Source organism: Coturnix japonica, chromosome 20, assembly GCF_001577835.2.
Source record: "Coturnix japonica isolate 7356 chromosome 20, Coturnix japonica 2.1, whole genome shotgun sequence".
NCBI classification, from domain to species: Eukaryota; Metazoa; Chordata; class Aves; order Galliformes; family Phasianidae; genus Coturnix; species Coturnix japonica.
Window position 1 is genome coordinate 8,341,251 of NC_029535.1, and position 25,977 is coordinate 8,367,227.

The window sequence follows — 25,977 nt, forward strand, 5'->3', positions numbered from 1 at the left end:
AAGGTTTTACCAAAAGACAGTCTGGATCTTTCCAGGCAGGCAACATTTGCAGCTGCCCCCTGCACTGGCTGATTTAAACACAGCAGAGTGGGACAGAGCCATAGACTAAGGTGTCTCCAAGCAAAAAGGGACATCCAAGCTGGAGAAGGAGGCCAGGATGGGTGGGATGATGCCTCCAGCCTGATCCCATGCTGCTCCCATGGTACTGCCAGGGAATCTCAGCAAGGCAAAGGGCATGGCAGCCATTCTGCAGGACCTGAAGGGGACCCTGACACTGTCACTGCTCCTTTGATTCATTGCATGGCTTCCACAGGCAGAAGCACAGAAATGAACTTTAATGCTGCTGATTTCTCCCCCGATTGCAGTAAGAATCCTGCAGGGACTCAGCTCTCCTCACCTCACAGCATGGAGATGTTCCTCGCCAGCTCTTACACTGCAAATATTTCACGTTTAACATCCCTTAGCCTGGACTCAACAATATGAGGATAAGGAAGAATGAAGAAAAAAAAGCCTCTTTTGTTGTTTTCAAAGAGGAAAAAAATTCAAGCTTTCCTCGGAAAGGAATTAACTGTCATTTGCACCACCCTCAGCAAACGCAGCATTGTATTACACGGACCTTTTAGGAAAATTAAAGGGCTGTTACTCCTCCAGCTCTGCTGCAGTGGAAGCCGACACCGTCACTTGCTAATAAGATTAAGGGATTTCAGAACTTCAACTCCCTCAGTACCTGGATGGTTCCCCAGCCTCACTCACAGGTACGAGCCAGAGTTACTTCATGCAACTGAGAACAGGAGAATTAATTTCCAGATTGAATGAAAGCCCAGAAAAATCTGTCAAGCACAGTATCCCCAGCCCAGGCTGATGGTGATGCTCAACAGCACAGCTCCCTGCCCAGCTCCAATCCTGCTGCCAGCACTTTACCTCCTTGTACAAACAGGTATGTCTTGCAGAGAAACAAATGCAGGCAGCCCTGCTGCACCTACCACCTCTTCCTCCCATCCCACCATCATCACCCCACCCCATGTTTCTACCAGCCCCTACTGCTGCCCTGCACAGAAAGCAGTGCAGGATTCCCTCCTGCACACTCCCAGCACTGCTCCCTTGGCTTTCACAGTTCCCCCACTCCCTGCAACCTGCCTGCAGCACGCAAGGTTGGTTATCAGCACTCCCAGATGACCAGGCAGTTTGCTTTTGCCACAGTAATCGCACATGGAGATGAAAACCTTAATTAAATATCTGCTTTTTCTTGATGCAAATGTAAGCAGGGATTTTTTGGTTGGCTGTTTTCCAACAAGGACTCCTCATGCCCTGCATCTGCTGAGCGGCTCATTGTCACTTTGCAAGGCTCCTCCAGGCTGGGAGTAGGATGCCATGCCTCCAGGGCTGCTAATTGCAGGACAGCAGAGAGTTTACCCAATTAGCAAATGCTGTTAATTCAAAACATCTCAGCAAGGCGTACCGCAACGTGTAATTCAACCAGCTCTCACTTTGGTTACTCATGGGATGGGTCCATTGATTTCTTTTCTGGATCGACAGCAAACAAGAGTGATCTGAGAAAATCAGCTGTGCGTTCCCTTTGCAAAGGTGCATCATTTGAAAGCTGTGGTTACCCCAGGGGTGCCTGCTCTCCTCCTGGTTGCAGCGAGTTGCCTTCAACCTCTGCCTTAAGCACCTGGGATGTCTGAGATGCTGGAAAAACAGATGATACTTGAAGAAAATCCAGAGTGGCAGTTTCCTTTTGGGTTTCCTGCTGCTAAGCATTTTGTGGTGCCCTTATTTATATCTCACCTATCTGCACAGTGCTATAAATGGTCGTTCCTTCAGGTTATATTGCTTCAGCCTGCAGCAGAAGGATCTGTGTGTCAGGTACTAATGGGAGAGGTGGCCAGATTGCAGATCTCAGGACAGAGCTTCTACATACCACCCATTGCCCTCTACCTCTTCTATCTCCTCAGCGGCCATGCTGCTACATCCCAGCAACATGCATGGTGAAAGGAGACATCCTACAACGTGAAAGCAGCAGTGCTGAAAGCACCAAGAGCACTTTTGCTCCTTCCAGGAGCTGAGCTCCTCATGCAGAGGGATATGATCCATCCATCAGTGGTTTAGCTGCAAACTGTGTTTCAAATACCAATTATTTCCCCCAGGATGAGCACCTGGAGGAAACAATTCCTTCAAGCTTCAGAGCAGAGCCAGCCCCACACCCCACGCATCTTTCTGGTTTACTCCTGCCCCAGGCTGCCAACAAAGCATCCTCTGCAAAACTTCAATAGCCAAACTGCAAACCAAACGCTGCCCAACAAGCAGAAGAGCACCATTCCGTCATCCCAGCCATCCCATACTCAGAGAGTGCTCAACTCTATACCAGCAATAAAAATGAAATAGCAGAAATATTGAAAAGAAAAATGGAAAGAACGAGGGAGGGGAAAAAAAGCAGCATTGAGCTGGGAGTGTGGCACTATCACCCTGCCAAGGAGCAAAGCTGAGATCCTGCACTGATCTCAGAGACAGAATTCAGGAGCCAGCAGCTATCCAAGTGACTGCTTCCATCCCTCTCGCAATAGACGGGGAATTTAAATCAGGTATTCCAGCCCTCTCCTGCTTTATAGCTGTAATTGCTTCAAAGAGCATCTCACACTCGCTATATCAAGTGCCAAGCATGAAGAATTGCCAAGGGAAAATTAAGGTGGAATTACAGCCATAAGCCAATTTAACTCAAGCCAAGTCAGGCTCTCCATTGCTCACACTGGAGCTGTGTGAGGAGCTGCAGGGATGGGGCACATCCCCAAGCCATCTCAACCATCCTGCCCTCCCATTTTCAACCACACTCAGCACAGGAATTCCTGCAGGTGGGGATCATCCCTCCCCATTGAAAGCCCACCACCTGCCAATCCCATTCCTCAGTGACCATTTCAGGGCTTTCAAGTGTTGTTCAAGAAATACCCAGCAACTCCCCTATTAAATGGAAACAAGAGATTCATGCTGTGGGTTGTTGTTTTTCCCCCTCGATTTTTGTAGCTTTGCAGAAATGTTGTTTAATTCACAGATTCATGTTAAAATAACCTTTTGGAAGGCTGTGATTAACTCAAGTGCATGAAACTATCTGCATTATAGGTTGTTTTTCAGCCTTTGGCAAGAAAACACTTTACCCTGTGATGAACTCATCCCTTCCATATGAGCCAGGACGACTCAGTGCCATTCTACTGAAATCCCCACTGCTTTCAGAAGGAAACTGTTTCAAGTCAATTCATTGCATCGCGCCAAGTCTGAAGCACAAAATAATTCAAAACTAAGAAAACTGCCACGGTGTCCCCTCTGGGTCCCACCTATAGAACAGGATCTGCTTCACCCCAGGGAAAATCCCCACATGGAGCACGGTGAGCTGGACACGCTTCCATACAGTGCCAGGGGAGAAAAGAAAGCCTCAGTGCCAGCCAACAGATCCTACTATTTTCTAGTGCTTCCCCTTCCCAACTGCTGTGCTGGCAGAGGGGAGCTTTGGGGATGTTTCCAGCCCAATCATAGTAAATAAATCCTGTGCTCCTCCATCTGCTGCGCTGCTGGGCTCACAGGAAGCCCACACAGTGCCACCAAAGGCAGGGAGGGACATAGTGCCAGCTCACCATGAGCTGGGTTCGAATGCTCCTACCCCAAACCCAGGTACTTTAGGGGAAGGCACCGTCACTTTTCCTTTTGATGGAGAAATAAACCTGCCCTGCTTCACAGCTCAGCGCCAGCAGCAACATCGTTCTTGCAGAAATATGAATATGCAGTGAAATAAGTAAAGCTAAAACTCAATCCCCTGCACAGCTCCTGGTTGGTGTATCAGCAGCAGAGGGATGAGTGAGATGTCCATCATGGCTCTGTTACAGAACACCTACAGACTCATCCAGGTGCAGAATATATCCCATAGAAGAGCCAAACCCAGCACAGCCTCATGCCTGGTGCTGCTGGCAGCCAGGACGGATCTGAGAACACATGGAAAAGCTTTGGCCATTCATACAGTCATCACACCACAAAAGCAGATGAGAGACAGAACGCAACATGCCCACAGAAACACCAAAGGCAACACTGAGCTAAGAGCTGCCTCCATGGGAGGTGCGTGACTTCATTATAAGGAGACCAACAGTGGGAAAGATGCTGCAGGTCAGCAGTTCCCTCAGACAGAGCAGGCACCACGATGGCAAAGGTTGGTGTGAGCACTGGAGGGACATTCTAGTGTTTCTTATGGAGGAACAGGCAGGCAGGGGTTCAAGAATCACCATTTCTGCAGAGCCCTTCCTTCAAAAGAGAGCTCCGCTCCACTCTGTGCTTTTGATGCAAAGGGCATCACAGGGCTCCACGTGGCTGCTCAGCACCCAACCTCAGCAGTGTGAGCATTGAGGCAATTACCTGCCCCTCTCCTTGCTAATTGCTCTTGGAGAAGAAGGATTTCAAGAAGAAAAAAAATTAAAGTCCAGCAAGGTGCCTCTGAAGTACAAAGCAGAAGACCTTTATCTGGCAGAAAACACCGTGTTTACGTAGCATCCCTGGGAACTGCAGACTGCTGGGTGGAAATTAAAGGTCATCCTTCTTTATTATTTCTTACAGAGATGCAGCCCAAATCTGGGATTTTGAGAACAGAGGAGAGATAAAAAGCAAAACTCCAAACACACCTTGTCCCTTGATGTCCTTCCTTGCAGTAAATAGAGTGAAGGAAGACATCAGGCACAGGGGTGGAAGGGAACACTGGGAGCTTTGTCCTTGTAGCCATGGGCACCATGAGGTCCTCCTTCCAGGGTTGGGTTCTCCAATGGGGTTGGGTTCCCCACAGCCATAGGAGGGAATGGGGCAGTGCTGGGGCTGGGGGCAGCGCCATGTGCCCACCCATCTCCTCGCCTCCCCCCCCCCCCTTCACTCTCCCACCTGCAATGTGTTTGCAGAAAACTCTTTTCTGCAACGTCTGCCACTCCGCAGTCATTAACATCCTCCCACCACTTGGGCTGTCATTTTCCCCTAATGATATATTTAAAGAAAATGATACCACAGGCAAAGCATTTCTCGCTGATTACAACACATGGCAAATCCCAGCACCAGGCATGAGTCAGCCGCCGTCACTCTGTGTTTGCTGCTCCTCCCGGAGCCTCAGGGCAGCCCATGCAGATCTGCTCTCCCCTAAACCCACCCATATGGGCATCCTGACCCACACAGGTGCCCCCAGCTCTAATTTCTGCACCACCACAAGGTGCAGCTTGAGCCCTAAATGGATGGATGCTGCATGTCTAAATGAGGGCTGTGCTCATGCAGAGACTTGGTGAGGTTTTATACAAGGCATGGCTACAGCTGGTGCATTTGTTAGACACATTTTTTCCCCTTTATGGCTGAGCTACAGCAATTGCAGAGCGAAGCTCAGGGAGCGGATCGCACACACAACCCATCCATCCTGAGAGCTGCAGGGCAAACAGAGGCTATTTTAAAAGCCTGAAAACCAAGACAAAAAAAACACCAAAAAACAACCAAAGCCAACAAAAAGAGAAGCCAAACCCATCACTCCGAGCAGCTCCTAATGCAGAGAGATCCCAGAGATGCTGCTAATACCACCTGGGAGTTCATTTATTGCTATTAAGTTGATGAGCAGTGGTATAAAATGCAGAGACAGACAGCTGTCATGTGCACCCCTCATTAGAAGCTGGGCTTCCTCAGTGGCAGCTCCCCTCCAGAGAGCTACCAAACGTTCCATATTTGTCTCAAGCATTTAAAATAAAACGCAGGGAAGGACAAAACGTTACCCTCTCATTTCAACAGCAGTGAATGAGCCCACAGGTTCCATCAGGTCCACGTGGAAAGCTCAGCACACCCCATATCTTTGTGCACACAAGTTTGGGTTGGTACAGCATGCACATGCTTGCAAGTCCACCTGGTGCAGCTGCAGTCTATGCACTGGGTAAGGCCAACTGGGCTTGCAGTCATGCTGCCATTAGCAGATCTGCACCCTCTGTATATTTGCCCACCCCAGGTACAGCTTTGGGTTACATAAACTTCAACTTCGATTAGAGAAGAGGAAGACATTTGACCTTTCCCGCAGCACTTCTCACCAAAAGGCCCATTTCAATTGCTGTGCTTGCAAGGAACAACTAGAGCACATCAGGAGCAAATCCACTGAACCCAGCACCAATCAGAATGGTGTAGGAGGCAGAAAGCAGCATCCCCCCCCCCCCCGCAGTCCTTTAGATGGGAGCAATATGGAAGGAAGTAGCCTCCCATCCACCCAACCCCTCAAGCAAAATGGGCTGCCAGGATCCCAGGACACCATCACTGCTCACACCTTGTCATATGAATTACTGCATTGCAGCTCACACAAGCATGGCATGGAGACGCATCTGTTGCTTTGCATCTGCTGGGATTTTGCACTGCACAGCAGATGCTGAACAGCCAGGGGACACTCAAAGGGCTGCAGGCAGTGCCCTGGGACATGGATGTGGTGCTCAGACTCAGCACTCCCTGCAGGGGTGGTGAGACCAGAAACCCAATGGCCAAAAGATGGGAAATGGGGATTTGCAGCTGCAGTGTCCTGCACGGTGGCAACAAGGAGGGGCTGCAGATGATGGGTTGATCTACCCCTAATACTGAGTGCCACAGGAGAAAACAGACTGAATGTTTGCATTGCTATATGTGACACATAGCACATCACTTGCACCTGCTTTGCAGCACCACTCCAACAAGTCATCCTCATAATTGCATTCCTTTCTGTTGCCTTGGTGAGCATAGGGAGACACTGCACATAAGAGGTGGGAGAAGACCCCCAGGATCCCCCAGCTCAGATGGAGCGGGGCTTTCCATCACACATCACAGACAGGGAGCTTATTCCCCACCTCATACAGGGAAAACGCCTCAATCAATGCTTTGCTTTGCTCCCCGTTACACCTATTAAGCAAAAGCTCTTAATTATTGAGGGGGGTGGCAGCGAACGCTCAAACCTGTCAGCACAGTGAGTGTTTGCCCTTCACAAGGATTAATTTCTAATAGGTGAGTAATTTAGACATTTCAAAAGGATCGGGTGTGTAATTTGGAGCAGTGTGTCACTAACTATAAAGCTCGCAGCCGGGTGGATTTCAATCAGATCGGAGCGATTTAACTTGCAAAATACAGGTTTGCAGTACTGGAAGGCATGGAAATGTCTCCTTTTGTCTGAAATACTGCACTCGTGTCTCTCACCAGGAGATGCTGTTTGTCAGTCACTCTGATTCCAGCAGGCATTATTACTGCTGAACGCTGTCTTTGCTATTTCAGGAAGGAAAAAATGGATTTCCACAAAGCTCTGCAGTTGCACCGTGGCTCAGTGTTGCTTTGCTGGTGCCCATTGGTGACAAAGGGCAGCAGAGTGGCTTGCAGCAGGCAGGCTGCAGGGAAGGATACACTCAGGTTCTGCTCATAAAGGGAAAGCAATGTGCTAAGAGCTACAGAATGCCACTGCCCCCAAAGCACACAGACCCCCATCTCTATAGCAGAACATGAAGGTTTTTCTCTCCTTCTCTCACCATATTTTCACCAAAGAAATGCCATGAGAAGGGCACACCACCATGCATGGCACCACATGGGGTCAGTGCTCCCCACCAGCAGGTGACACATCTCAGAGCATCACCAGACCCATGAGCAAGGTCCTGCCCTGGCAGGATTTTCCCCATACGCAGTGACACAGCCCCCAACTTCATCCCAACTCCATCACAAATGCAAAGTCACAATCTTAGTCAGAATCTGAGATTTTCCCCAAAGCAGCCCTGGAGCCCACAGGGACAGCAGCAGCACACAGCCCAGGGGAGATGGCTGCTCCAGCTGATAGCAGCAGGGCAGGTTTTGAAGCATGGTAATGAAGCAGAATATGGCTGATTTGCATTTGTGTGGCCTTGTTTGGATCAATATGAATTTCATACACTGTGTTTATGCTGATAAGTGCACGCAGGCACCCATATACAGCTTTGTGACACCCCGCCTCCCTTCGGTTTCCCTCAATCAAGCTGGCAGAGACAAAGCCAAGCTCTGAGAGCTCCTAATGATCACCAGAAATAGCAGTGCGACAAGCTAAGAAAAGCCACCACCATTGGGATGTGTGGCAGAAGCTGAGGGCTGGCAGCCCTGCAGCACTGGCTGAGGGTTCATATGGACCCCAAAGCTGTGGTTTGCTTAGTATAAAGCCACCTCTTCCCAAAGAAAATGGGAGATGAAGCTTTACAGCACAGCAGCAACCACTGGGGCATCCAGACATCCCTCTGCTTCCACTGGGTTTTGAGTATCCCAAAGGAGCCAAGATAATGCTCTGGGCTCTATTAGGATAAGTAATGAAAAAGAATTAGAAAATATCTATACAGATCACTCAGGAGGTCAGGACTAAAGACAAATGGCTGAAGGAGGAGAAGAGGAAATCATTCTCCCATTAGGCACCCAGGGTCCACAGGGATGTGCTCACAGCCAGTGGGAGCTCAAGGCTCAGTGCTCTGCCACTGACCCCACTCCTCTCTCTGGGCATTGCACAGTGATAAGCAAGGTGGTTCAGCTCCATTCCCTTCCCAAGAGGAGAGAAATGTGCCAAGACGACACAGAAATTGAGATGTCTGAAGTCAAGCCATTAAGATACTTAAATATTCCCTGTGCTCGAGCTAAGCAGTGCCTTAAAACCACCCGGTGGCTCTGACAGGCTTTGTCTCATCTGGATGCATCCATCATTGAGACAGGTCTGGGAATGATGGCCATGCTGTGCTGCTTCTGCTTCACTTCTGCACGCCTCTGGCCCAGCTGCTCCTCACTCAGTGTGTCCTGGGACCGAAGGATCCACTTAGAAGTGTTTTGGTTTCAGCTGCAGACACATTGGCAACGTACTGGAATATTTGCTTTAATTGTTCTGGTTTGTTTGATTCTTCCCTGTTCCCACTGAGGTCTTTCTGCCTACAAACAGGCAAAGCCTATGCTAAGTGCTCAAACATTGATTTTGCTTCATGCTTGCACAGTTCTCTCATTAAAACAAGCTGCCAATAGGTCCAACAGCCAACAGAGCTGCAGGAGAGGGCATCTGGAGGACCCCATCCCACTCACAGACATGGAACAAAGCTCCAGACAAACCCAACCAGAGCTTAAACTGGGTTGGCCAGCCCAGGTCACTGCCAAGCCCCAGCCACCCCCATGTGAGCCTGTACACATGGCACCATGAGCACCCCCCCAAGGTGAAGAACTACAGTGTGCTTCTACTTCCAGCAATGCTCGCTTCTTTCCTCCTTATGGAAAGTGTAACACACAAAACAAGGCTTTCTCATTGACTTCACAAGCCTACATGATGCTCCTATAAAGACTGCTTGAAAATTCTGCACAATGTTCTGAAATAAGCATCGCTGCCATTCCTCCTCTTCAGCATCTCTTATTTCTGCCTCCAAACAGACAGATTTACAGCTGGGATGGGCCAGGAAGCACCTCTTCCTACCTGACAGGAAGAGCTATAAAGGCAGCTCCTGTCTTACTGCAGATCTAATAGCTACTTTCTGCCCTCAACCCCGCCGTGAATATTTTACTGCCACTTACATCCCTTCTTAGCCCTGATTTTGCTGCTGGCACCAGGTTCAGCCTGCTTTGGATAATCACCAAAAGCAAGTGACATGTTCTGTTCTCATTTTTGTTTGTGCGGATGACTACAGAAGTAAAATCATGTCGCTGTCATGCCTAATGCCGGCAGGTTTTGTATAAGTGCTTCCCCACAAAGCCCTGCCAGCAGAGCTCATGCTTAATCCCTCCTAACCTCCTCCTGCTTAGAATTTGGGGCTGCTTCCAGAGCTGACAGCCAGTGGGGTGGATTTCAATCCCTGCCTCCAGGCCATCCTCTCCTACTATGCAAGAATAACCTATTTTGCCTTTGAAGGTGCCCATTCACGGGGCCATCTGCCTGCTGAGATCACTGCATAGAACTGAGAACACCGCTCTCACCTCCAACCCAACGTTCATCCCCTGAGATCCATTGCTAGAACAGCAGCCCTACCCAAAGACACCACAATAGGTGGCAGAAAGATCAGATGGCAGGGAGGGAAAAAAACACACCGTTCTCTTGAATATTCAGTATTAATTGAGGAAGTGTATGGGAAAAAAACTGGGTACGCTCTGCACAAACACTTAATAGGCCAGATGGGTTGGAGTAATTCTAAGCAACGGTTTAGTAAATGTCTTAAGAAGAAATTGAATGCAGCCACAGAGCTGCATAAGTGGCATTCAATAAATACTTCAATCAACGTGCATTAAAAGACCAGAATAAAGGCTATTTGCAATTTTCAGTAGGTAAAGAAACCACTATGATTTTAATGAGACATGAAGGCTAATTAGTAACTGGTACTTAATAAGACAGCGATAGTCAATGGGGGAAAAAAAAAGAAAAAAATTGGAAAGCATCACTACCATGGAACTGTGTTTTTCCTTTATATCGTTCCTGAACAGTTTCCACCAGGAGAACTGGCAAGCAGATGGTTTTTCATCATTTAAGCAGTAAGCACCACTGCAATGGGGATGGGGAGGAGCATGCAGGTTGAATCAGGACAAGGGCATGGGTTACCCACCAAGTGGATGGGGAGGGGGGTAGGGGTGCAAAGCCATCTTTTCTGCAGCAAAAAGCAAATGTGAGCAGACATGCAGCACTAATCCAGAACCATTTCTTCTTTCCATGGCAGACAACCTGCTTTTCACAGCCTTCTCTTGTTTTGAAGCTCAGAATAAGAAAAGTCATGTACCAGAGGACTTAAGTGGGTTGCTGAGAAAGCAAAGACTCTTCCCAAGCTAACAGGTTCCTCACCACTTCCCCTTGCTTTCTGCATCCATCTGCTCACACAATTGGACTCACAATTCTATTTTGAACCACAATGTTACTCCATAGGAGGAGTAATTCTGCTCATCAAGGAGAAGCCACCTGTGGCTCCAGGATGCTGACACCTGTCTTGCTGCCTACAGAAAGCCCACACGGGGAATATTAACTCTGCCTGCAAGCCATTGACAGCTCCTGCTCACACTCTTCTTGAGGCAAAGCAAATCTATGCAGGCATCTCCCTGGGGTCCCGTCCTCACTGCCCTGCATCACCACACCAGCACAGCCCTGTCCCTGTACAGCTGCACCAGGGCTGTACCAGAAGGACACGGTGGCAACACTGAAAAACCTCACTGAGAAAGAGAGGCAGACTCACAGAAAACACTCCGGGAAATGAACGAATCATCTAAATTAGAAGATGAGCTTCAAAAGCTGTTGCTTAGGCAGATCTGTGATCTAATCCCATGAGTCACGGCAGCTGTGCCTGGAAAGCAGCACAGGCTCTGCCTCAGTTTCTAGCAAAGCAGAGCTTCCTTTCACCACCTGCCTTGTTAGATTCCACATGGATTCACAAAGCACTGGGAGACCCCTACCACCCCTTCAGCCTTTCAGCCTGGTACCAGGACAAGCATTACTGGGACTGAATCACTCCCTGCATCCAGGTTACTATCTGCACCATTAGAGCTCTGAGACATGGGGAAGTTTGAAGGTGAAGAAGATGAGGTAAGAGGATATGCCCATAGGGAGCCAGCATTTCTGGAAATGAAACAGAGTGGAGGATAATCCTTCAAGAAAAGGTTAAAATTAACATCCCGATTAAGATACAGCTCACAGAAATCAGCTCAAAGACACAGGCAGGAGGAGCTGAGTGTGAACAGAGCCCTGGGGAAGGCTGGGATGTAAAGGTTACACATCTTTCATCTCCTGCCTCTCCCATGAGCTGACCCTGGCATTGGTCTCCTCGGCTGGATGAGCATCTCTAGAGTTGATACAAAGACATGCCAGCATGGTGCCACACCATTTCCATAGGCTTCACTCTTCAGCCTTTTATGTTTGCTTACAGCTGGTCAATTCTGAGCTGTTACAGTCCTGCCTCTTTGGGATAACTGGTCTCATTTGTTCACAGTGTTGTATAAAAGCAGTAAATCTTGGGTGGTATTCATGATCAGAAAACAGACAAGGGATGCTGCGCAGAAGGGAAGGGGAACGCAGAGAAAGGAAGGAACAAAGAGAATTGCTTCAGCACCCAGCACCGTTATCTGTGCTGTCAGTAATTAGCATGGAGTTATGATTATCACAGAGAGCAGATCATACAGTGGGATTGCTCCACAGAAACACTCATTTGCAGTTAAATTTTACACCAAATGGCAACATGAAAAAGAACAGCTCTCCATAGAGGCCAAAGCAGAAGTGCCAGAGAATATGGAGGTATTCAACAAGCCCTGTGGAAACTGTGTAAGGGACTCAGCATAGTAAATCCTGCAGAGAAACATGTGCTCATCACCAAGGAAAAAATATATATGTGTATATATATATTAAGGAAAAACCTGCTTTATTCTTTACCCCCTGGAGCACAAGGGCAGGCACTAGAACTTGGCTAAAGCCTCACTGTACGCTATCTCAGTGCCTCTGCTGCATTGTCTAGACATCTGCACTCTGCATGCAGAACGAGCACTGCTGACGACAGAGGGGAAATCTGACTTGCATTTCCCAGCCCCGTTTGCAGGCATTTTGCAGACATAACTGATGACGCACTCTGAAAGCCCAGGAGGAGGCTTGGGGCTTGCTACACATTTTGCTGCATAGACGCACTCTGCAATCACTCCAACTGCTCTAGGAACTTCAGCAAGCACACAGGCAAAGAAAGGCAGTGAGAGGTCCTGAGCACCACAAGGACACAGCTGGGGGAATGCAGCAGCTCTGTAGCTCAGGCTGGAGGTTGCATATAAACATGACCCTAAGGATCCCTTGCAAGTTGCACTGCAGAAGTGGGGAGTGCTAGCAAGAATCTCCAGGATCCTGGGCTCCAGGACCCCAAGCCAAGACTAGATATCAGATCATCACCCAATTTCTCCTGCTCTGAGCAGTCAGAATGAATGGGCCCAACCCAGCAGCCCGAAAGTGTCCTTCCTGCTCACTGCCTTTAGGAGCGATGTGAGCTGCCATTTAGTCAATGGGAAAATAACTCGGTTTAGCTTCTTCCCCTGTCATTAGCAGGCATCACATTAAGAACACTGTAAATCGCTGAAGAGAGGAAGAAGCACTTGTGCTAATCAGATTTCATTAGCTGGCAGCACCGTGCATCAAAGCAGGCTAGAGGCAGCAGAGAGGGGACTGCGTTCCTAATGGGAAACCTCAACACAAGCACCATGTCCTTCTGGATGCAGCATTTCCTTACTAAATAAACACCTCTCCACAGCACAACCAGTGATGCACACATCAGTGAACACAGCATCCCCATTCTGGGGCCTTTCTCCAACCATGGGGGTCCCTGGGATGCTCTCACCTGGTGCTTTCCTGATTACATGTATATCCTTAATGCAGCAGCAAAAGCCATAATGAGCCCCCAGGGCTGGGATCAGAAGCAAAGACAAACCAGAGCTAGAAATAAAGCGCAGGTTCTAAATGCAAGGGTAATTTCCCAACCTAACAAGGACATTCAGGGTGTTTACTATCTATCACGCATCACTCAGCCTTGAAATTAAGATGCAACATATGCAAGAGCTCAACCAGAAACACAGACTCAGGGCAATGACTTGTGGAAGCTGGATTCATTAAGCCACTGAGTTCCACGCTCATGTCACATCAACTGAGTTCAGCAGAGCACAGAACCCCGTGAAATTAAACCAGCTCAAGGTTTTCCAAATAGAAATGCTTTCATCTGACACGACTTAACACACGCCGCCCTTCTGTGCAGATCAGCCCATGCTGGCACAAAACACCCTCCCTTGTCATGCAGGGAGATGCGCCCAGGTGCATCACGTCTCTGGATAACAGCAGACACAAAATACAGCACTTGCTTTGCAATAGGAAAGTTAGCAGGAATAACAGGAGCACAAGACAAGCAGCAGTCCAGGTGCCCATGGCGACAGCACACACAGGTTTTGCTGACAGAGCTCCAGCCCAGCTCTATTCAGAACCGACATCAGCTAGATCTGAGCTTGAAGGTGAAATCTAAGTAAGTGAAATCTAAGTAAGTTTCAGCTCTGTAGCACCCAAAAGAAACACTGACATGCCACCCAACCCCAAATCACCCTTCTTTAGTCCTACCCCATTCCTGTTCCAGACTGGATTTAGGCCTTCGTGGGATAGCACAGCTCCATATAACAACTATACCAGAGCTCCTGATTTATATGAATACCAGGAACTTAATATATTATCACCTGTTATGTAGAGGTGTTACCTGTTGTTAATCCTATTAGCACAAATCAACAAGAAGATGCACCACAGCTGTGCATACCCAGCCCATAGCCCACCAATCCCTCACAACCCAGCCAGCTGCATTACCAAGGGTATTAAGCAGATGGAGTAAAATAGCATGAAAATACAAGTTCCTCGAGCTCTCATCAGCTTTTTCCAGCTTTCAGCCTATTAAGAGTAGCTGTTCACTGCTACTGCAGTTATTGGTATTAAATTACCTCCATAGTGAGACCCACCCGCATCCAGGCTGCAGTGCCATACAGACACACACAAAGATGCCCAAGATGCATTTATCGTCATCCACACACTGGGAAGGATGCAAGGCTCAGCCAGGAGATCTTCCCCTTCTCTGCTGGCCCATGGTGGTGAGTTGGGTCTGGACCCAGCCAAAACATTCTACTGTGGCTTTCAAACAGCTCCCAAATTCATCACATCTCGGTCACTTGGGGACGCTGGATTCACCCAGTTCAGCTCACTAATATGATTTGCTTTGTTTCCTTTATTCAGGGACCCAAGTACATTTTATACATTAACCTGAGCCTTTCACCAGCACAATTAATTCAGCAAACTGAGCTATTCATACGGCCGTTGTTGCTGAAAGATGTGCAATATGAGCCACTAAAAATATATAAACAACAACATACGGGACTGCAGAGTGGATTGGCAGAAAGTAATTAAGTGAGCTGGAAACTGGCCAGGACAGTAAAATGAATTAGTTTGTTTGGATTTCTTTTTTTTTTCCCAATTGGCCAGAAGTGGTCCAGGCTTCATGTTGCTGGTGCACAGAGCTGGGCAGCTGGGAGAAGCAACCTTCTCTGCTGCAGGACGGCAGCAAACCCATTGGATCAATGCACCAGATCCGTACCTTGGCATATATAAGGTGAGAGGCAACATGCTCTTTCTAAGGACCCAAACAATTGTATGTAAAGCAACCAGTGCAGCTGGGTGCAGACCTCACCTGTGGTCTCTGGAAGAGCAGAAGAAGAGGACTGCAGCTGCTGAGACAGGGAGCTAACATCTCACTGTCTGCAGTTCTTGCAGACTTCTAACCTCTGTAGTTCACCTGCACAGCTCTAACATCTGCAAGCCCCCTTTGCAGGAGCTGCACCTGGCCCAGCTCCTCCTGAGCTGACTTTCAGCCTTGGCTTATGCAACGTAGGAGCTCCTGCAGCATCTCCATGGGCAGGGCTCAGCACCTCAGAAAGGTCTTTCAGGATCAAACTGCATGCACACGTGTATGTACACACACACAAAGCTGCAGCCATAGCAAGAGACACACAGACCCACAGCCACCCTGACCAGCCCCTCTGCCCCCCATGGCTTTTATTAAGGGGCAGTTGCTGCCCAACTGAACTCCTGCAGCTCCTGTTTCACTGCAGTTCTACCTGCCCTGGGGTGAATCAGTCCTTAGGGATGTTCCCCTACCATCACCCCACTGCAAGCTCCATGGGCTCTCCCTGCCCCACAGTGATGCTGGACCATACTGGAGCCCATCTCTTCCAGCATCCTTCCCCATTCCAATCACCCTGCATGGCCTTCCAGCCCCACAGCCGCATCCTGACCTGGACCATAGCTCCCAGCTGCTCCCAACCCTCTCTCACACTAATTACATGAGGTTGTCCTGGGGTAGGGTGAAACAAACAATCTGAGCTACAGCACAAGAGGCCAAAATGGCCTGAAATTGCTGTTTATGTGGGAAATAAACAGCTGCAAAGAGCAGAGAGGTCACAGTGAAGTGTGGAGTGGGAAAAGCAAGCCTCTCCTTGACTTCTTCTGCCTCTAGAGAGCATTGTTGCATTTTCTTCCCAGCAAGAGACAAGAACAGAGGCATCTCCCTGCTCTGCAAGTAGTGGTACTTGAAATGCTGCAGTGGCACATAACAGTCTCACATTAAAACCCCCATACATCCCTTTTGCAAGCTCTGAGGACTAACAAAGAAGGTCACTGTGCTTTTGGATTCAGCTTGTTTCTCATCCAACATGCACCAGGGGCTCACAGCAAAACACTTCTTGGGAAAGGGCAATTGTTCCTCCTGAGCAGAGCAGAAGGGCCCTGCAGAGCAGCACGGTGTGGGCAGAAGATGGGGAGGGAAGTGGTGAGAGTGTGGGCAGAGGGAGGAGGAAGCAGGACCTCGTGTGCTTGATCCATGCTCTGCTCACCTGTGGGATGCAGCCCTTGCTTAGGCACCAAGAGACAGTAGAAATCCCTGATGGGACCATAGTCAGCCTCACTTGCTGCATCTGTGTGCAGGATCCATCCCATTGCAGCATCCCTGAGTGACATCACCACCTCCTCTTCCTCCTGCTCCATCTGCCCCATCCTGCCCTCACCTCCCCTCCCCTCTCTGCCCGCTCCTTCAGTCCAACTCATTATCCATGATCAATTAAAATATATTTTTTTAAAAGAGCATCATTACTGCTATGAAGAAAAAGGTTATTACTGGTCCAATTTGCCACGGACAGAATAATTACTGTCTCCCACGCAGTGAGTCAGGCTGCAGCCAGGGCTCGGCCGCCAGGGACGAGTGGTGTCTGGTGGCAGCCGGAGGGTGATGTGCTCAGGCTGATGGGCTGATAAGGGGCAGCAGACATCGGTGAGAACACGTTGTAATGAGCTGCCTTCAGTGAAGCACTCAGTGCTTTCAAAGCTGGCATGTCTGCCATCGTTCTCTTCTTCTGGAGCGCGGGAGGGAAACTAGAGGGACAAGGACAAGGAAGGCATGCAAAGGGCAAAGCAAAAAATACCATTTTGCATGAGCTCAGCTGCTGTGAAATCCTTTAGAGAACTCCCAGCTGCACATCAAGAGTGTCTCAGGGGAGGACAGGAGCAGGTTTTTGGCTTCTCCAGGTCACGGCCACCTGGGCAGAGCAGAGGGATGTTCTGAGCAAAGCCGGCACTCGGCAGCCATCTGCACAGCCAAGAGTTGTTATAATCAGCACCAGCAGGTTCGATACGGCACTTGTTTGCAGAGGAAAGAAGAGCAGGAAATGCTGGTGCTAGAATTCCTAGGAACCAATTGCTAGGATTCCTATGGGAACCAATACTTTCCTTACAATGACAACCAATTTACCAAAACCTTGGTAATATAGGAAATCTCAGCTCGGAGAGCTGCTGCCCAGCATAGTGCTCTGAAGCATTGCTTTCCCTTGTGTATCCTCACTTCCACCCCTGACACTCTGCTGAGCTGGTCTCCCCATCAGCTGAGACCTTAACCCCTGTGCAAACCCTGGCAGCAGGCAGGAAAGACACAGCCCTGTGATACAATCAGTGTACTCCTCTTTTGGGGGTGGTTTAGGCTTTGCTTCCAGGGCTCTGGGCCCAGTGGGCATACTGGAGAAGGGTTGGGGTTGAACTCGATCTTAGAGGTCTTTTCCAACCTTAATAATCCTGTGACTTTACAGTCTTATAAACCAACAATACAGGGGATCCTAAGAACATACAGAGGGGAAATGAAAGCAGCATGGTGTGGCAGGGGGATGAGGCACCGCACAGTGGTGGCACCCATCTGTCACTGGGTCACCTCATCACATCCCCATCCCTGCAGGCTGCGGGTTTGCTTCCAGCTTGGGCATTCCTGGAAATCGCCTCCAGTGTCAAAACATGGGCAGGAAAGAGGTTGATCCAGAGGTTGTTTTTGTGACTTTTGTTCTGTTATTTTTTAGGGTGGCTGTTCTCCAAGTATTAAACAATCAGCCGACCAAGGGATCCTGCTATGAAATCAGGAGTTATATTTAAATTTCGGCTTTCCCAGTGAGGCTGGGATTTAACAGAGGAGCGGGGAGGTTTGCACACCTCTCTCCCAGAGGGTTTATAATGGAGCACGGCATTCTCCAGTGTGTGGACACAAATGCTCAGCCCTGGCTATGCAACAGAGCTTTCCTGATGCTTTATGAATGATTGCCATGAACGGAGAAAGCCAGAAAATCCACCTGGACTGCAAATTCACACCAGAATAGGGTTGTTTTTAACCACAGAATAGAAGACATTTCCCTCTGCTTAACTGCCCACCAGTAGGCATTGAAAGCTGCATGGCCCCTGCAAGCAAAACAAGAGTAGCAGGGCAAAGCCTTTGTCCAGTGGCCGCCTTTGATGCTGGATGTGGAAGGGGAAATTTTCCTCAGCACTGAGCAGGTTTTGGCGAGCTCTTGGTTTTCACACCCACTCAAGCAAAAGTGTATTTTCTAGCAAAGGAAAGTATGTCAGGCCATTGATTTCTTGGGCAACTGCACTGCAGAGCAGACAGAGCTAAATTCAGTGATGCATTAGGCTGCTGGCTGCAAACCAAGTACCTAGTAAAAATTGCTTTAAAAACAAAAACACACCTCTTTGTTGTTGCTGTTGTTTTGTGGTACATTTGGAGAATAACCTGCCTCCTTTTAGACTTCTGTCCTTGGCTACCCAGTGCCAAACAGGGGGAAGAGCACTGCACAGGCTGTTAAAGGAGAGAACATCAGAGAATTGTAGGCTTATTAAGGTTCTAAACGACCACTAAGCTCATCAAGCCCAACCATCAGCCCATCAACCATCAGCCCATCCCACCATGCCCACTGCTCTAGCTCCATGAAGCAGTGGAGGATCAATAGAGAGGCACGTGTTTAACCACCTGCCTTAACAGCTCTACACCAGACAGAGGCATGCAACAGAAAGAGCAGTCCCCAACCACCCAACTCCTGCAGAGCAGCACATCACTGTACTGCACTAAGGATGGCTGCCCACTGCTCGGCATCAACCGATGAGGACTGACAACACTGTGGCCACTGCTCCCTGCACAGCTCTGATAGAGCACAAGAGCCTGGCTGTGTTCCCAGCAGGAGCAGTGAGCACACAGCTGAGGCCTCCCCCAGATTTTCACCCCGTAGCTTGAAGGGCCTTGGCATTTTAGACGCTTTGATTGCAAGTGGGAAGAGTTCTTCCTTCTGGCCTCCTCTCCCTTCTGACAGATTTAGCCAGATGGAGAGACACGATTACGGGAGCAACGATTGGCACCGCTCCTCCATCCATCCCACTTTGGTTTGCAAATGCTGAATAACGAGAAGCACTTGGCTGGCAAGACCTTGCCACCGCGGGCTCCATTTGCAAACAGCAGCACCTAAAGTGCAACCATCCATCAAAGCAAAGCAGGGGCAGCCCATCCGCTTGGCTCCCTACTCTGCATTGAGTGCAGCTCCAGAAATGCAAAGGCTGAAGTTAATTATGACCCTCCCCTCCCATGCCCACCTCCTCCCAACCCACCCCCCAAGGGGAAGCTCAGTGGGGGCAGAAGGGATCACTCCCTGCCACCCCCAGGCAGCGCTGCCACAGGGAATTGAAAGACAGCCATAATTTCTTGAGAGAACATTTCCAGGCGTGCCCAGATAAATTATTCACAAGGAATAAGAGATGAACCCATCTGGAAAAGAATAAAAAAATAAATAAATAAAAAAACCAAGTAGAAAAGGCCACTGGAATCTGGCCAGCAGCTTTCTGCTGTAAGGCTGCTGCCAGTTTGCAAAGTTTGTGTTTGCTCTGTGAAAGAAGATAGCAATTATTTATACTGGGTTAATGGAAAGGGGATCCGTAGCATGACATAAAGCGTGAGCAAATTGGGAAGCAGAGGATAACGCCATGGACAGGAGGAAGGACAGAACATGCCTCATCTTTGCTACAGCAAGGAAAAAATCATCTCAGAATCATCCTGGCTGGTATTTACCCCATTTAGCACTCAGAACGTTAAAGCTCTGTTGCAAATTTTAGAGAAGCAAACATATTTCAGCAGTGTTTGTTGGAAATATCATTAGGATAACAGTCACCCCCGCAATGTTTTATTGCAGGCATTTACTTCCATGCTTCCATTTGCAGTGATTACTCCCGAAATTACTTCTAAACATCCAAACTGCAAAGGAGAGGAGTGAGTCTGGAGCTGCGATTGATTGCTGTGTTTACTCTTGCATGAGCAATGGTAATAGATCTACCTCTTTTTGCAGTGTTTGGCTTAAAGAGATGCTGGAGCCCTCGGTGAATGCATCTCTACAACTGGAGGCTGAGCTGGCAGAGCTGTGTGCTCCCTGCACGGGGACCTGGTGCCACCTCAAAGTCAGACACGTCGCTAAGCAAAGCACAGCACGGAACCTCTGCTGAAAACACATTTCTTTGGCTTGAATGTATATAGAAAGGGTGGCAAATCTGTGAGGAGAGAAAAAAAAAGCATAGACCAAAAAACTACAATTTGCATAAGGTATTTTGCGAGTGCATCTCAGCAGTGTTGGGTAACAAACACCTGGGATTTCAGCTTCTTTAATCAACACTTAGAGCAGATTTAATAATGCATTAGGAGCAGACAGGCAAAAGGAGTTTGGGGAAACGACAGGAAAATAAAGTAGATAAATGCACTAATTGCAGCTTATCTGACAGCTCCACTTTCTCCTCTGCAGCTGAGACTCCAGATCTAATATTTATACATTAGGCAGGATTGATTCCCTGGGCTGAGACACTGCTCTGTGTGGGGTGGCAGCGGCTGATGGGTGGACACCATCTCTCCAAATGCCAGCATGGGGCTTTTCCATGTACTGCAGAGTGAAAGAGAAAGCCCTTTGCAGCAGAGAGAGGCTGCATACAATGGTGACCCAATGGATGTGTAGTTTCTGCACATGTGGGCAGGGCTGTTTTGCAATGGTTTTGTTCATGTATTTGTGCATTTAGGAGGGGGCAGGTGGGCTCCCATCCTTCTGGGAAGCTACTTACCAAAACCATCTGCATGTAGATAAGAGGCTCCAGACTGGAAAACCGTACCTTGGTCACTTCCCACAAAGGAGGAGGGGTGGAAAAAGCAGCTGAAAACAGAGAATGTGAATAACAACAGATTATTCACACTCACCTACAGAACATCTCTGCATCTCAGGGTTTTCCACGGTTCCATCAATTTGGCCAGGAGAAATCTGGCCTCCTCAGACCCAAACCCCAACCCCAATCCTAACCCAAGGTCCCCTCCCTTCATTAGGGCAGCCCCCACATGTTCTGCAGCCCTGGGACTTTCCTGCCCAAACTGCCCCTCAGAAGGGGCTTGTTAAAATGTTTGATTCCATTCGGTGCTTCTGCCAAGAAATGGTCAAATCCAGGGTGGCCTCAACTGGTTGTGCAACTTGAAGAGGAGGCCTTCTGGGGCTTTATCCAAGGCGAATCCCAGGCAGATAGCATCTTCCCGGGCCACAGCAAGCAGCCCCCTGTTGTTCTGCACAACCACAGCATCTGCAGCCCTTTTCACACAGCAATCAATCATAGAAGGGCTCAGTGGCAGGAGCTGGCAGGGACCGAGTGTGTCAAAGTGCCTGAGCTCACGCACTGCCGCAGAGGGCAGGATTTAATGAGGGGAAAAGCACAAAGTGAAAAAAACCAGCAGCAGCCAAAGTGCTGACCCAGCACATTGAAAGCAAAGCTTTTGGGTTGTTTTGTTGTTGTTGGGTTTTGGGGTGGGGGGGAAGAGAAAATCATCCTGAAATCATTGCTCCTGAAGCATGTCAGATTAACACCAGAAAGTTCATTGCAATACTCCCAGCGCTGATTGCTGATGAAAAGAAGGTGGAAATGCATGAGATCACTCTGCTCCTCTGGGCTTTGTGCTGTGCCTGGCCATGCATTTCTCATCCTCTGGAGCCACCCCAGAGAGCAGACACCGTTAATCCCCACCATGGATCTCTATGCTCTGCTCCCTGTGGAGCAAAGCTATGATGCACCCTCTCCATTTCATGACAGTCAATACCCACGAGCCGCCTAAACCCAGGAGAGATCCAGAAACACACCAGTGCCTCAGCCCAGAGTGCCTTCCCCTGCAACCTGTGACAGCATCTTGGAAGGAAATTCTCCCAAGCCCAAGCAGAGACCCAGCTCTCCTCTAGCCTTTGTTTTCAGGAGTATTGATTTCACAGTGTGAGCAAAGTGATCTGAAAGGTAACCCCAGCCCACTCACATCCATAGCACCACAAAGGCAGGGATGCTCTTGATGTGGTTTCTCCAGGGGGCTGGAAGCCCCACATGAAGGACTGCTGCTGGTTCTCCAGCCAAAGGACTACAATACATCTTCTGGGCCTGCTCTCATCGGGGCTGTGTGGATGCAGGGATAGGTACTAGGCGTAGTGCTCTGCAGGACCGGCAAGCAGCCAATATGGCATTCACTCATCAAAGCACCCCAGGAACTTCCTAAAATCCCTATGGAGGTGTGTTGTATTCCCATCCCCACACCATGCCCTACATCCTGGCACTACTTGCTAGATAATTGCTGAAGCTGCTTGCAGCCTGCTCTGGATGCTCCCCCTGGTCCCAGTGTGTGCCTGGGGCTCCCTGGCACATCTTCCAGCCCACACTCACGGTTTCCAGCAGTGAGAAGCTGAGGCCTTGCAGAGCTTCACAAGGGGATGCTCATCCCTCTCGGCTCCAAAACCGATCTCCCAGGCTGCCAGCTTTGCCTCGGACCAATCTTCATTCCATCTATCCCAAAGGCGCAGAGGGGAAATGGCCACACAAGAGCTGAGCAGCCCTGAGGTTGTTGAAACCAGAAGAAAACAGAGCAGAGCATTGCTGGCAGAGTTAATTTGAACCAAGCAGTGCCTGGTGGAGAAGGAAGGGGTGCTGTAGTGACAGCCGAAGCCACTATGGGATAAGATGCTGGCAGCATAGGGAGAGCAAAAGGCTTGCTCCAAAAGTTTGGGTGCAATTGTTTCCAGTGCCCTGAAGCAAGGCTGCAGGGTGGCAAGAAAAGCCCAGGATATGAGTGCAGAACACTCAACCTGCACATGGGCAGTGCTAGCAGCAGTGAAACGTGGCTTCTTACCCGGGGTATTGCCTCTGCTGCTCTCATTTTGTGCCTAATTAATGGAGATTTATTGTTTTGTGCAACACAATAGCTACAGCCAAGGAGCAATCACTCTGGATGGAGCTTGAGCTTAGGAAACAAACATATTTCAGGACAACTCACAGTGTAAGTAAGTAACTCACAGGAGTAAGGCAAGCAGTATCCACACATTGAAACGCGTCTTCCCAGCATCTCTCCTTCTTCCTTTGGTCCAGTTCCTCCAGCTCTCTCATTTGGGCAGGGACTCATCCCCAGGCAGGCAAATCCCCTCACATGCTGCTTGCTGTAAGTGATGGATGGCTTCAAGGCAGGGCAGGAGGAAGCAAAACCTCCTACCTCCAGCAGGCAGGATGCAGCCCCAGTCACCTGGCTTGCCCCAATTTCCCCTCCCTGCAGCACCAGCACATGAAGGGAATCCCCAGGGCTGCTGCAGTTGGCTGGAACAACCAGCCCTGCCAGCTGGTTTCAATTTTCTCTGTGTTAGTAAAAGAAAAAAAAAAAAAAGAAGAAGAAAAACAACAAAAAAGGCCTATTAATACTTATTCAGCATCACTCTGAAGGCTTTTTTAGCTAAACAAAAACATAACACTGATACCTCATCGGTTTGTAATGACAGCCCCACGGGGAGTTAGCGCTGTGCTGAATGTCCTAGGAGCCCCATCCCAGCTCACCAGGTTAACATGCGTTAGGAGCTCTGGTGTGGAGATGGCAGCCAGCTTTTGGTGTTGAAAAGATAAATGTAAAGAGCTATGAGTTCGTCCAAAGTATGGGATGAGCACCAGCAGCACCCACCAGCCCCAGCATCCCCACAGCATCCAGCTTCAGCCTCTCCCCTTTTCCTCCTTGACACCTTGTCCAAACTGACAAAGCTTCCAGGCACTGTCAAGTGGAATTAAAATTCCTATACGTGGCCAGTATTTTGCAGTCATTCCATTATCTCCTGTGCGCTCTGCTGCTTTGTTGAGCTCAATTCATCAGGAATCCATCTCTTGGTAGATGGGGCTGTATTTAGGAGGCCTGTGTTAGTGTCTGAATGGGTCTATTCATGCACCCCACACCAAGGCTGACATCCCAAGGACACACTTGCATTGCTTCTCAGGACAAACTGGGTTTCAATTAGAAGCATGGCTGCTGTGCATATATTTCCATTGAAGCCATGCTTTGCTTTGCAGCAGGAAATTAGAGTGGAGCAAGGAGATGGAGGCAGGCCTTCCCTGTCATTGCACTTACTGCTTTGGGGGCTGCAAGTACCCAAACTGAGCGTGCTGAGGACATGCAACCACCCTGCATTATTCCTTGCTCCCCAGTGCTCATGTGGAGATCACATTTGATGCTTCCACATGGAACCTCTGATCCGGATCAAGGGAGCTCTGCAGAGGATGAAGAGCCTGGGGAAAGAACAGACCCATGGAGTTGGTGATGGGGGTGAAGCTGCCCTGCCCTGCAGCCACCAGCTCCTTCTCCCATGCCAAGCTCTGCACGACTCCATCTTTCCAAATAGACAAAGCCCTTCAGTTGGCTGCAGGCTCCTGCAATGGGAGCACGGTGCCTCCTGTGGACTCCCAGCAACACTGCAGAGGAGCTGGGCTGACGTCCCCAGACAGCACAGACAGTATCAGAGCTCCCAGTTTCCCTTCAGAAATGGGAAAACCCACTTGTCACCCCAGAGCCCACACACCAGCCAAGGAGGCACTATGACACTGACTTGGAACCTGCCATCTCAGCATCACCCAGCCCAGCATCCCAACAAGCACACGACGGGCTGCTGAAGCAACAGTGCCAATAAAGGTGATGTTGTTAGCACCTCTTCCTTTGCACTGGGTAGGGGGATGAGGGAACCTCTGTGTCTTGCACATGTTCCTTTTCATTATTATATATACATATATATATATACACACATATATCCACTTAACAGAAACAGGGAGAAAAAGAGCTACTGTCACCCTTTGAGTGCAACAAGACACATCCTTACGAGAGCTGGGAGCTGCTGTGAATTAAGAACATTTCTTCTCCATTCAGTGGCCTGGAAAGCTCAGAACACAGCAAATATTTCAGATCTCAGCTCAGTCCCAAATGAATTTTTCCCTGCATATTTTTAGCCCAGCCTCTGGACGAGGAAACCTGCTCTTTGCTCAACTCTGCCCTTCAATTCCCAAGACGATGAGCACAAAAATCCTCTCTCAAACACCAACTTCATCACACAGGGGTGTGATGCTGCACTGGGGAGAGATGGACCCAATGCCAATGGTGCAGCCAGAAAAGCAGCAGTAAAGCAAAGCAGTCCAAAGCCAGCCCTGGAGCATAAAGACTACCAGAGCTTTACAAAGCCCATCCCAAGTCCCCAGGGCTGACCCTATCTCATTGCCACATCTTTCAGCATAAGAGGCTGGAGAGCAAAGCAGGGTCCAGCATCACCCTGCAATGCCCACTAACACCGCTGCAGCACCAATGCTATCACCTCAGCACATCCCTTGGTCCTGTCCTCTCTGTCCAGCCCCAATAGAGCAGCAGTAGCTCCTCACTCCTTTTGGCCATTCGCCATCATTTCCCATCCCATGCATTCCCTTCCATTTAGAGATATCATCAGCTGAGAAATTCAAGCTCAGATGTTTGTTATTGCGAGTGTCATTCCAAGCCAAGCCACGAGCAGCCCTGCTCTCTCACCACAGAGGCACAGCAGCTGAGTCAGCTCTCCATACACCCGCCGTGCTATGGTCCCCATGGGCAGATATGAGCTCTTTGCTCTCCCTGCAGCTCCTTGGGATTTCTACCACCTCTTGCTTTTTCACTCCCGTTTCTTTTCCAAGTCTAAACGAGCAAAGCTCTCCACATCTACACCCAGCCCCAGCTCTGGGCACTGCCTGACAATGGGCAGAGCAAGGGGACCAGCAGGAGAAAGATGCTCCCATCTGTCCTGTTGCTTTGC

The 25,977-nt window shown here is 49.2% G+C and overlaps 1 long non-coding RNA gene across 1 annotated transcript; it reads right to left on the bottom strand.

Moving 5' to 3' along the window:
* Positions 1-16,651: 16,651 nt before the first annotated feature.
* Positions 16,652-23,015, bottom strand: LOC116654305. The gene is made up of 5 exons (XR_004309448.1): positions 22,568-23,015; positions 20,948-21,036; positions 20,179-20,389; positions 18,550-18,659; positions 16,652-17,085 (listed from the first exon to the last, which is right to left on the bottom strand). It is a non-coding gene; the product is annotated as an uncharacterized LOC116654305 (long non-coding RNA).
* Between the last annotated feature and the right edge of the window lie 2,962 nt (positions 23,016-25,977).